An 11,797-nucleotide genomic window follows, 5' to 3' on the forward strand; every position below is an offset into this window, starting at 1 on the left:
ACAAGTCAAGCAAATATTTCCCATGGCAGTATCACTGAGAAGAGTTACATGTCCAGACCAGAATTATTACCTACTGGCAGGACAGAAACATATAAGGCTAGGACAGAGGTGCCCAAAAATGAGCCAGCCACAGAGCCACCCTCCCTCGTGATCGCACAACAGCAAGATGATCCAGATAGATGCAGCAAACCTGCACACGCAGGATGTACATTTTCCACACCATTTACCACTTTCCCAAGATTAATAAACCAGGCTGGTAGCACATACCATCCTACCCATGGGTGCCATATCTTCTGCTAAAAGCAGTATAGAAATGGGGCTGGCCAAAGCCACTTCCCTACCTTCACAGGTCAAGGCACAGCAGTTCACAGATTCACAGATTCACAGACTGCACTGGGTTGGAAGGGACCCTCAAAGATCATCTTGTCCATCCCCTTTGCATTGAACAGGAACACCTCTAACTAGAACAGGTTGCTTAGAGTCTGACCTTGGAAGTCTCTAGGGATGGGGCCTCAATCACATCCCTGGACAGCCTGTTACAGTATTTTACCTCTCTCATTGTAAAAAACTTCTTCCTTATGTCCAAACTAAATTTGCCCTACTCCAGTTTAAAACTGCTGCCCCTCATCATATCACAAGCCCTTCTAAACAGTCCTTCCCCAGCCTTCCTGTATGTTTCCTTCAGAAACGTACAGAAATGTAGCTATAAGGTTTCCCCGGAGCCTTCTCTTCTCCAGGCTGAACAGCTCCAATTTTTTTATGCCTATCTTCACAGGAGAGGTGCTCCATCCCTCTGATCATCTTTGTGGCCTTCCTTTGGAACCACTCCAGCAGGTCATATCTCTCTTACTAGGTCCATGTCTTACTTGAAAGCATGTCTCCAGAAACCCATATTAATGGTGCACTTCAGTATCCACTGCATGGGCAATGTTGCAGTCCCAGAACATGGCCTCCACAAAGAGAAGCAGCAGAAACTACAGATCACAACCAGATAAACTTTCTAGACTCTGCCTGCACTAATTTACAGCTCCTTATTAGTCTGGTGAGGTACACCTGGGTAAGGGACCCTGCTCCTAGGTTTCAGAGGAAAAGGCAAGTACTCATGATTTTAGTGCTGGGAGCACTTTCAGGGAGTATTCCAAAACCAAAGTTTCTTGGGAAGACTGGAGCAGTTGCTTCTCTGCTGTGGCAGCAGCACTTGACCTCTTGTGGTCTCACTGCAGGCTGCACACATGTGCTCCTTCCAAAGCAAGAGTAGAGAGCATTTGGAGGGGAAGAAGCACAGACTGTAAGCATCTACATAGTCTCAAATCTGGCCTGCAGGGTGTCAGTCAGATGCGCACTTGCTCAGTGCAATTTTGACTCACATTAGTGTTAGAGTAGCTTGTAGTGGTGTTTTGAGGCTAACAATAATTACCGGGGAAAAAGAGAGTGTAAAAGAATAAATCCCAGGTATTAAACCAATCTGATGTTCTGAGTTACTGATTTCATGGGTTTTCTTTTATCATCCATTTGCCATCTTGCTATCTATAGAGTTTGAAAAGCTCTGGAACAAGTATAGATTAATACATTTGTTCCAATATCCTTTTTTTTTCAATTATTGAGTGTAAATATAATTAAGTTTACAGTAGAATTTTATATTTGGTTTATGTTTTACTTCAAAACTTATAATGTCACTAACTTGGTTTTGTATTTCTCAAGGGAAAAAAAAAACACAAAATAAACAAAAAACCCCAATAAAGCCCAATTTATGAAGCAAGGTATGAAAAGTCAAAGCCTGACAAACTTGCTATATTAGTACCGATTGATAAAAGCTTGTATTAAAAAAGAGACACAGCTGTTCTTCAATATAGCAGAATTCATTCTCTTTTATTACTTTTAAGGCTGCTTCCAAGAAAATTTCAAGGCTTTGCACACAGGGGGCCAAATAATATTGACCATCAGCTGACCAAAAGCTTAACAAAAAGAGATAAAAATGAGATAGTCATATTACTTCTATAGCAGTACTCAGCCAGAGCATGAAGAACAATGGCAACCAGAGGCAAACAAAAGGCTTTAGCTTTGTGCAAATGATGTACCACTTTCCTTGCAAAAAGTAGAATTCTGCAAGAACAGTCATGTTTCTAGATCTCAAAACAAAGCTCCATTGGCCTTGTTAGAGCATTCCAACAGACATACAGAGTATGCTGCAGGCCCTGAGCCGCTGTGACACATTAGACCTGCAATTTGCTTTTCAAGCTTTAGTGAGCAAGCATCTTTAAAACGGAGGTCATAGAAGAAAGAATAAACACAAAAGGTTCAAGTTTAGTAGGATTGCACAGGCTCTCAGTTAATTTAATTCTGGAACAGTGAGGTTAAAGTACTTCAGCATTTCCATCTGTCCTCAATAAGCAGTAAAACAAACTGAAAAGGATAATTCCTCCCTCATTCCCCAACTTCATTTAATATATCCGTTGTGCATACACTGTGCATTTAATGTATCCATGTGGACTCATGTTCATTCTCTCCAAGATCTGGTATTTTCCCACTCTGCCTGCACTATGCTTATCTGGGTCTCAAGGGTTTAATTAACGCTTTACGGCTGATTTTTTTGAGACTAAAGTTGTGGTTAACCCTAAATGTTCACCTATTCAATTAGCACCTGGACCATCCACACCAATGCACGCTTGTGCCAGAAGGTATCAGACAGTCCATGCCTGTCAGCCAGATGGGAAGCATAAAGGTGAACATAGATTCATATAGTGTCCTTGAACATGACAGCTCAATGTGCACAGCCTGCAGAGGTGGAAAGTGGGAGCTCACTCCAGTCAAAGGCTGTATTCAACAGGGATTTATGTAGCCCTTCTGAGAAAACTCCTGCATATGATGGCCTCATGAAGAATATAAATTACCTTAGGAGTCACCTGTACAGCCTGGATCATCTGAGCTGCTTTATCTCCCTGTATTTAAGAGCAGAGAAAGAGAAGTCAAAGCTCCCTAGTAAACCAGTTTCTTCTCCTCTCATTTCCTCCTTTATGATTACTACTTTGACAATGATCCTGCAGTTAATTATATGCAAATATTATGTTGCAATGGTTTCCATAATAATTCTGCAATTATAAATATTTGGATATGTGTTTTTAAGCACCTTGTTCAATGAAGTTTAAACATGTGGTTATCAAATGTCTCTAACTCATCATTGGATCTCAACACCATAACGGCTGGCCTGCATATGGTCTTGAAAATTTTGGTTTAATTACTTTAATAGTAAATTTGCATAATTTCTTTTTTTTTGTTTGTTTCATAAAAAAGTAGTTTTATCTAAGAATTTGCTGTTTTCCAAACACCTATGTTAACACCTATGTTCCTACCTCACATTGGAAGCATGTAATTTTTTTAAATACTTTCTTTTAATGCTTCTACTGAAAGTGTTCCTAAACATGCTTAAATGGCTAAAGTAACTGCTGGCTTAAATGTTCTAGAAATAATTATACACCTACCACTTCTGTAGGTCACTAATAACAAGCCCAGTATGCATCTCTGAATCTGCATTCAGCTCATTTAATTGGGGTTTGGAACATTTTCTAGTGTCAGGATATTCTGACTTGAGTAATTACTGGTACAATTTCCACTCAAATTTACCAACCTCACTGTAAGCAATAGTGAAGCCTCACAATAGCTTGTTGAAAGAAAAAAGCATTATCTTTGTTGAGCAGCATGTCAAAAGGAGGTGTATAAGTGTCTTAATCACCTGTTGCCACTGGAGAGGCAAAGCCTTACCTGAATAACTATGGTATCTCAGTATCACTAAAACCAGACAAATTACATCTTAAATCCTTCGCAGAACATTTTACAAATTTTGTTGCAATTTGTCTTGAGACATTTACTGTGACATGGTTGAGTAGAAGTTTCTTACATAAAGTGATTTAAACTATTTCTGTGACTGTATCATCTTGCAATATAGCACTACCAAGTAGCTAAAAGTCACACAGCAGAAAAAAAACAAAACAAACCAGAAAAAAGCCCCAAAAAACCCACTCCAAACCCCAGGCAAACAGCTGCCCTGGCATAGATGTGTATCTAATTATGAGTGCCCTCCAAACAGTGCCAACACAGACAGTATTCCCCCTTTGGCTCCTGCTCTGCTTGGTTCCAGCCAGAGAAATCTGTTCTTCATCAAAACATACAAACTCCACCAATGGAGTCAAGTAACTAGTTCAGGCTTGGCCTAGCCTATTTATTGCGATCATGTTCATTTCACAAAACAAGCAAATAGCTTGTTCTTCAACTGCTTTACTACTTTCTCTCTGGACCTAATTGACTGGATTAATCCCTGTAAATCTGCTACCTATTTTCAAGCCTCATATGCTCAAAAGACCCACAATCAGATATAAATTATCCCCCAGGAAGGCCAACATTTTGTGATCCACCCCTCCCAGTTGCAAAGTACTCTCCTGTCTCAGCAGCTCTCAAGGTACAAAATTTATTGCAAAGAAAACCTCAAATCTCTAGCAAAACTCTACGGAAAGCAGCTCACAGATGGATCAGGTTTTGCAGCCTCGAGGTAGGATCTCAGTCTTTGGGAAAGCCTGATGCAAAGAGCTTATTGTGATTGCTAATAAGGAAAGCTTTTCAGTCTTGAATAACCCAAATCAAGGACTGTCTCCCGTAGAGGCAGCACCTTTTGTGAAGTTTAGGGAAGTTTTCTGTGGGGCCAATGTTCTTAGTTGGTGGGTACTTCAAAGAAACACACTCTCTGGGACAAGTGACAGCATAGCTTTCCTCCAGCTCCAGTTTACAAGGTTTTCAAGGACAGAGAAAATTCATCTCCACATGAGTAATGCACATTGTCTGGGGGAAATGAAGGACTTCTAAGAAGTATTTCAAAAGGCATGCCAACTTTTCTTAATGTTATAAATTACTGTATTTTGAATTCAGATATGTAGCACTTTATTTTCAGAGTTTATTTCTCCTGCAGTCATTTTATCTGTAAACTAGCACCTGTAGGAACAAAACATTATTATTTATAACTCGTCTCCCCGTCACATAAACCAGCCTTCTGCCACATCCCTTACAATACTATGCAACAAAACAGAGCAACAATTGCTGCAAATTAATTTTACCTAATGCATCACTAAATGAGGTTCTGGTTCTGGCTGATTTTACTTCTCTGTGTAAGCTGCAACAAATCACTTCATCCTTCATTTTTTTTCTCCTCTTCTGTATAGCAAGAGGAAGAAAGCTAATGTAAACATGGCAGATGTTCAGATTAGAAGCATTCAAAACAATTTTTTGAAATGCAATTTTTTGAATTGCAGGTAAAGCACAGCTCTGCATTGTGAGACTCTTGGAACTGCAAATACCCTTCTTCTGCATTAGAAGCAGTTTCTGGTGATTGCTGGTGTCTTGGAAAGGCTCACTATGAAAGAGAATTCTGATTTGCAAAAAAATGGTTGGCTTGGGAAGTTGTTCCTCCAGGAGAGGAATGAAAATGTAGCCAGTGACCATGGTGTGAGCAACTGAGATTCAGCACATTCTGGATGAGTTCTGGAACAAATTGACTATCTAACCTGGACACAGTTGGCATGTTAACTGATTTGATGGTCTCTTTTTCTGACCAAATCCCACTTTTCATCTAACTGGAAAATGTTTCTCAAAACACAACTAGCAGAACTGGCAGAACTGGCAAATCACAACTAGCAGAATCTGGAATTGCTTATTTTCTCATATAAATGAGAATGTACAATTTTCCTTTATTTTATAAACTACCCCGAAATGTTTCTGAGAGCAGGTGATATGGTAGTTAATATAAAGTCCAGAATAACACTTGGTAATAAACTGCCTGATGCAATCAAGCTGCATCAAGGCATGCTTACAACCTCAGAGTCCTTATGTCTAATTGTGGAAAAAAGAAAATGAAGATAAAAATCTCCCTTCTTCCTAATGCAAACCCACTTAATTAACATGCTTTTCTTTGCAAACCTTTCACCTCTGTTATTTGATGACAAATCCCAATCGTCTTGAATATTGACATCTCTTAACAAAACTGATGTCGACTGTGACATTTCAGGGAATGCTCATACAAATTTTATCTTCAAAAAGAGTGAATACAAAACACAGACTCTCAGTCTAAATATGAATAATGCCAAATAACCTAGAAGAGAAATGTGCTATTACTGAAAGTAGGGAGTTAAAACAGGAGCTTTACTGTAAGTCATTCATGTTAATGTTTAGCAGAATCTATGATTTCTTCAACCAATAATAAATTTTTATCTTAAAGAAATAGGAGTTCCTAGTGCTATACCTGGAGTCAATAGCATAGGACTCCTGTGCTGTAAAAAATTTCAGGGGAAAAAAAATTTAAGGATGTTTCTGAAAACAGCCTCAGGCTGTTGGCTGTTTTTTCTCTAAACCTAATCATGATGCTATTTAATATTTCATTCTGAAATCCTTGACTAAATGGAAATAATTTCATTCCAATTCCTCTGCTACAATATATTAGCATTGCCTCAATATTGGTAATTGCCTTTTGGCTTCCTTATTACAGCTTAGCCAATCTCATAAAAGACAAATACAGTACAAAGCTTACAAAGATGGAACTGAAATAATTAAAAATTGCTATCATAAAAAATTGAACCTATGTGCATTGAACTAATTGTACTTTGTATTACTTACATCACTGAGCTCTAAATTACTGGAAAATTCTTAACATTTTCCCAGTTAAGAAAACATGACAAATAAAACATATCCTGCTCCTGCTGGCCACACTATTCCTGATGCAGGCCAGGATGCCATTGGCCCTCTTGGCCACCTGGGCACACTGCTGGCTCATGTTCACCCTACCATCAACCAGTACCTCCAGGTCCCTTTCTGCCTGGCCCCTCTCCAGCCACTCTGACCCCAGCCTGTAGCACTGCATGGGGTTGTTGTGGCCACTGTGTAGAACCCAGCACTTGGATGTGTTAAATCTCATGCCGTTGGACTCTGCCCACCTGTGCAGCCTGTCAAGGTCACATTGCAGAGCTCTCCTACCCTCTAACAGATCAAGCTCTGCCAGGGGAGGTTTAGGCTGGATGTTAGGAAGAAGTTCTTCACAGAAAGAGTGACTGGCCATTGGAATGGGCTACCCAGGGTGGTGGTGGAGTCACCATCACTGAAGGTGTTTAGGAAGAGACTGGATGGGGCACTTGGTGCCATGGTTTAGTTGATTAGATAGTGCTGGATGATGGGTTGGTCTCAATGATCTCAAAGGTCTCTTCCAACCTGGTTAATTCTATTCTATTCTATTCTATTCTATTCTATTCTATTCTATTCTATTCTATTCTATTCTATTCTATTCTATTCCATTCCATTCCATTCCATTCCATTCCATTCCATTCCATTCCATCCCATTCTACTTCCCTTGTCCAGATCATCAATAAAGATATTGAACAGGATGGGGCCCAGCACTGATCCCTGGGGGACAGCACTAGAGACTGGCTGCCAGCTGGATGTGGCACCATTCACCACCACTCTCTGGGCTCAGCCCTCCAGCCAGTTCCTAACCCAGCACAGAGTGCTGCTGTCCAAGCCACAAGCTGACAGCTTGGCCAGGAGTTTGCTGTGGGGGAAGGTGTCAAAGGCCTTGCTGAAGACCAGGCAGACTACATTCACAGCCCTCCCCACATCCACCAGGCAGTCACCTGATCACAGAAGGAGATCATGTTGGTCAGGCAGGACCTGTCCCTCCTAAATCCATGCAGGCTGGGCCTGATCCCTTGGCCATCCTCTAAGTGCTGTGTGATTGCACTCAAGATGACCTGTTCCATAATCTTGCCTGGCACTGAGGTCAGGCTGACAGGCCTGGAATTCCCTGGCTCATCCAAACGGCCCTTCTTGTGGATGGGCATCACGCTGGCCAGCTTCCAGTCATCTGGGACCTCTCCAGTGAGCCAGGACTGTTGATAAATGATGGAGAGTGGCTTGGCCAGCACATCTGCCAGCTCTCTCAGTGCCCTAGGATGGATCCCATCCGGTCCCACGGACTTGTGGGGATCCAAATGGCTGAGCAGGTCTCTAAGTACTTCCTCCTGGACTACCAGGGAACTGCACTGCTCCCTGACTCCATCTGCCAGCTTAGGAGGCCAGTTGTCTGGAAGACAACCTATCCTGCTATTAAAAACTGAGGCAAAGAAGGTGTTAAGTACCTCTGCCTTCTCCTCGTCTTTTTTTACTATATTCCCCTTCATGTCCACTAAGGAGCAGAAGTTGTCCTTGCCCCTCCTCTTGCCATTGATATATTTGTAGAAGGATTTTTTGTTGTCCTTCACAGCAGTGGCCAGCCTAAGCTCTAAATGGGCATTTGCCTCCCTAATTTTTTTCCTGCATTTTTTTCGTGCATGCAGTAGAATTGGAAAAAGATATCATTAGAAGTTCTTTATTAAAAAAGGCAGTACTTTTACAGAATAATAAAAAAGCAGCTTTTTATGTCAAAATCTCTAGTAAAATATTCTTTTGAAAAACAGTGATAAATACCTGCAATTTAAGTTCATGTAATTCCTCTCTGATTGACTGTAATGAGTCTCCATTTGTCTTGTAAACTGAACACTTAATCACTGGGTTTAAAATGACATCACATTATTACAGTTCAGTAAGTGTAAAATGAGAAGTTATTAACTGGCTGATTTGCAAACCTGAAGTGACTTCAGAATCTGTATTAAATAACATAAAATTTATATTTCAGGGTTCTGGAATTGGCTCCATATGGTTGTCTCTGTCTTATAGAGTAAGCTGCTAGTATTTAAAATTTCCAGCACTGACCACTGGTTGCTTCCAGCAGAATTCAGCTGCAAAAGGTAAAACATGCAGAAACACTGCCTATAAAACTTTGAGATGGATATGAAAAAGCCTCTCTGCTTCCCATGAGGTTTGGGGCAATTTAGACATATAAATCATAACATATGAGCATAGGAAACTCTGGTTCATCCAGCACCTGTGAGGTCCTCACTCTATTTTATTCTGATGTTCCCCAAGCACTTGGAGATGTGTTGCTGGGGATGGCCCATCTTGGTGAGCAGGGATAGTTCAGTACCCAATGCACTTGTGCCTCGACAGGGTATTCATTCATCTACCAGTCCTTTGGACTTCCCTACTTCTTAAGAGCCTATGTCACTTTAAGGAGTGGATGACTTTCCTTGCAAAAGACAACAGAGCTGAAAGTGCTGGTGCTACTTGTCTGCAGAACCCACTGGCAAGTGAAGCAGTGGTGCCAGCCACAGGAGAGAAGATCACTTGTACTCTCTCCTTGGCAAGGTAGAGGGACTTCTTTTTCCCCATAGAGCATCCAAAGCACCAGACTGGAGGCTGTTTTGCCTGGGACTCTTTCAAGTCTCTCCTCGTGAAGTTGTGAGAACGATTAGCTGCAATTGCCTAAAAGCAGGGGAAAATCCTGAGTTCTCATCTGTGCTACGAAACCTGTTTGTGCATTTTCTCCAGAGACCATTTGTAGCAGCAGAAACATCTCCTGGGTGACTGGAGGAGTGTGACTGTGCCATATGACTCAGTGGAGCAGTGCATATTTATGCTAACTAGCGCTGTCTGGGTACCTGCCAGGAATACCATACCTGCTTTAGCTCAAAAGGCTTAGAAAGAGCTGCTTCTGAGCAGTAGGGAATTCCTGCTTCCCAGAATGGGAAGCAGCCACATTTCTCAGTACTACTGCTGCATTGGTCCCTCTGCAGCACCACATAGCTCTCACCATGTAAGCACAAAGATCTCAGTTGCTAAAACCAGGGGTTTGATTCCACTGTAAGGAAGAGATGTTCTGTCTCCAACAGCCTTTTAAGCAAAAGTTTGTCTTAGCCTCACCCAATCTGTGACACTCCACTGTATTTGGGGTAAGGAATAATAAAGACCACAGTACACAAACATAGAATGATCTGCCCACCTGATGTATGAGGTCTCACTAAGATAAATTATTTGTACCAGCTCTGGGTGATACTATGGCAACTTTGTGGAGCAGAGAATACTTACATGCAGGAAATCAAGCTATGCAGTGAACCTTGTGAAAGAAGCTGCCTGAGCAGCAAGACAGTCTGAGTTTAGATTAAATGCAACATTCCTTATTGATTGCTCTGTTCCTGGAAAAGCAACTTGCAAAGTCCTAACATTTTCTCTTTGCATCACCAGTACCATTATCAAGGCAGCAATAACACTCTTGGCAGCACAGCCGACCTCATATGGCCATAGTTTAATGGTGCTTACAGACAGATCCAAGCAGAGTATGCAGCTGACTGAGGCACAAACACACCTGAATTGAGGCCAAATTCAAGAACTCTTTTCACTATAAAAGCCAGCACCTGCTGTTCTGCTGCTGTAGATACCTAGGTTTGCTCTTTGTGAGACCTGACTTTCAGTGTACTTTCCTCCTGTATGGGCAATGAAATCATGACAGCATTTTTTTTCCTTCCAATGGGCAGTGACTGGGAACATCAGCACAGCTCAGCACTCACCAGCTGCTGAGGGATGCCACTGAGCCTGTGGGGATCCCACTGAGGGCTATTCTACCTCCTTCAGTCTGCAGAGGTAGCTTTGCCCATCAGCTTCCCAATGGCAACCAGTCACTGCCCCCCACTAAGAACAGGAGTAATAGGGAGAAGTCCCCTTTGCTTCTTCCGCCTCTTGTCCCTGTTGGCAGTAGTGGATCAGCTGGCTGCTGCTAGGGAGACAGATGTGTCCTTAAGCACGATATACATGTGCACGGGTATCTACTAAAAGAAACTAAGTAGAAGCTGCTTTTTCCAGTCCTGTGCATCCCACACACTCTAAACTTGGCTGGAGCTGGGCTACTGGGCAGAAGGTGGCTCCTTGCAGGCCAGGAAGAGAGTGAGAGTACAGGAGAAAACAGCCTCCCCATAGACTAAAAAGACAGGCTGTCCCTGTTAAGAGCACAGACACCCTATGCTTTAACCTACACCCCCAAAGGCTGCTTACACATTTTGCATGAGATAGCACACACATAAAGCACACAAATGAGATAAGACTCATTGTGGAGCATTGAGACCACACAAATAAAGCTCCCTGCTGGGATTTAGTGAATTTATTTAATGGTGCATAAATTATAGCACTCATCTTCCACAAAGCCTCTTCAAAGCTGGCAATATTTTACTTTGCCTAAGGAAGTGATTCTTTTCAGAAGTGAAACAGATTTTAAAGTTCCTGATATATCTTTGTCTACTTCTTGTATTTAAATTGTGTTAATGCAACTCTTGAAATTATATACATTCCAGTGGAATACAACTTCCAAGGCTTATAAGCAGCTGGGAGATGTGGCCAGAGAATGATGTCCTGGACATGATCTTTGTTACTTCATTCACTAAGAATTCATTAAAAAATTGTCATCTCTGGTCTTTGACTGAGGAAAGGTTTAATGATTCTGAGGATGAAGCCTCTGTTCAGCACTTCTCCATGCCAAGTCAGCATGGGTTCAGGAAGGACAGGTCCTACTTGACAAACCACATCTCCATCTACCACAAGGTAACCTGCTGAGTGGATTGAGGAAAAGGCTGTGGATGCTGGATTTTAGTCAAGCATTTGACAGTCTCTCACAACGTCCTCCTGAAGAAAATAGCTGCTCATGGCTTGAACAGGTGGGCACTTCATTAGGTTAAAAACTGTCTGAATGGAGTTAAATCCAAGCTGGGGTTGCTTAGCCTGGAGAGAAGGAGACTCAGGGGTGACCTTATCACTCTCTACAACTACCTGAAGGGAGGTTGTAGACAGACGGATGTTGGTCTCTTCTCCCAGGCAGCCAGCACCAGAACAAGAGGATACAGTCTCA

The sequence above is a fragment of the Dryobates pubescens genome, chromosome 6 (genome assembly GCF_014839835.1).
Source record: "Dryobates pubescens isolate bDryPub1 chromosome 6, bDryPub1.pri, whole genome shotgun sequence".
NCBI lineage: Eukaryota > Metazoa > Chordata > Aves > Piciformes > Picidae > Dryobates > Dryobates pubescens.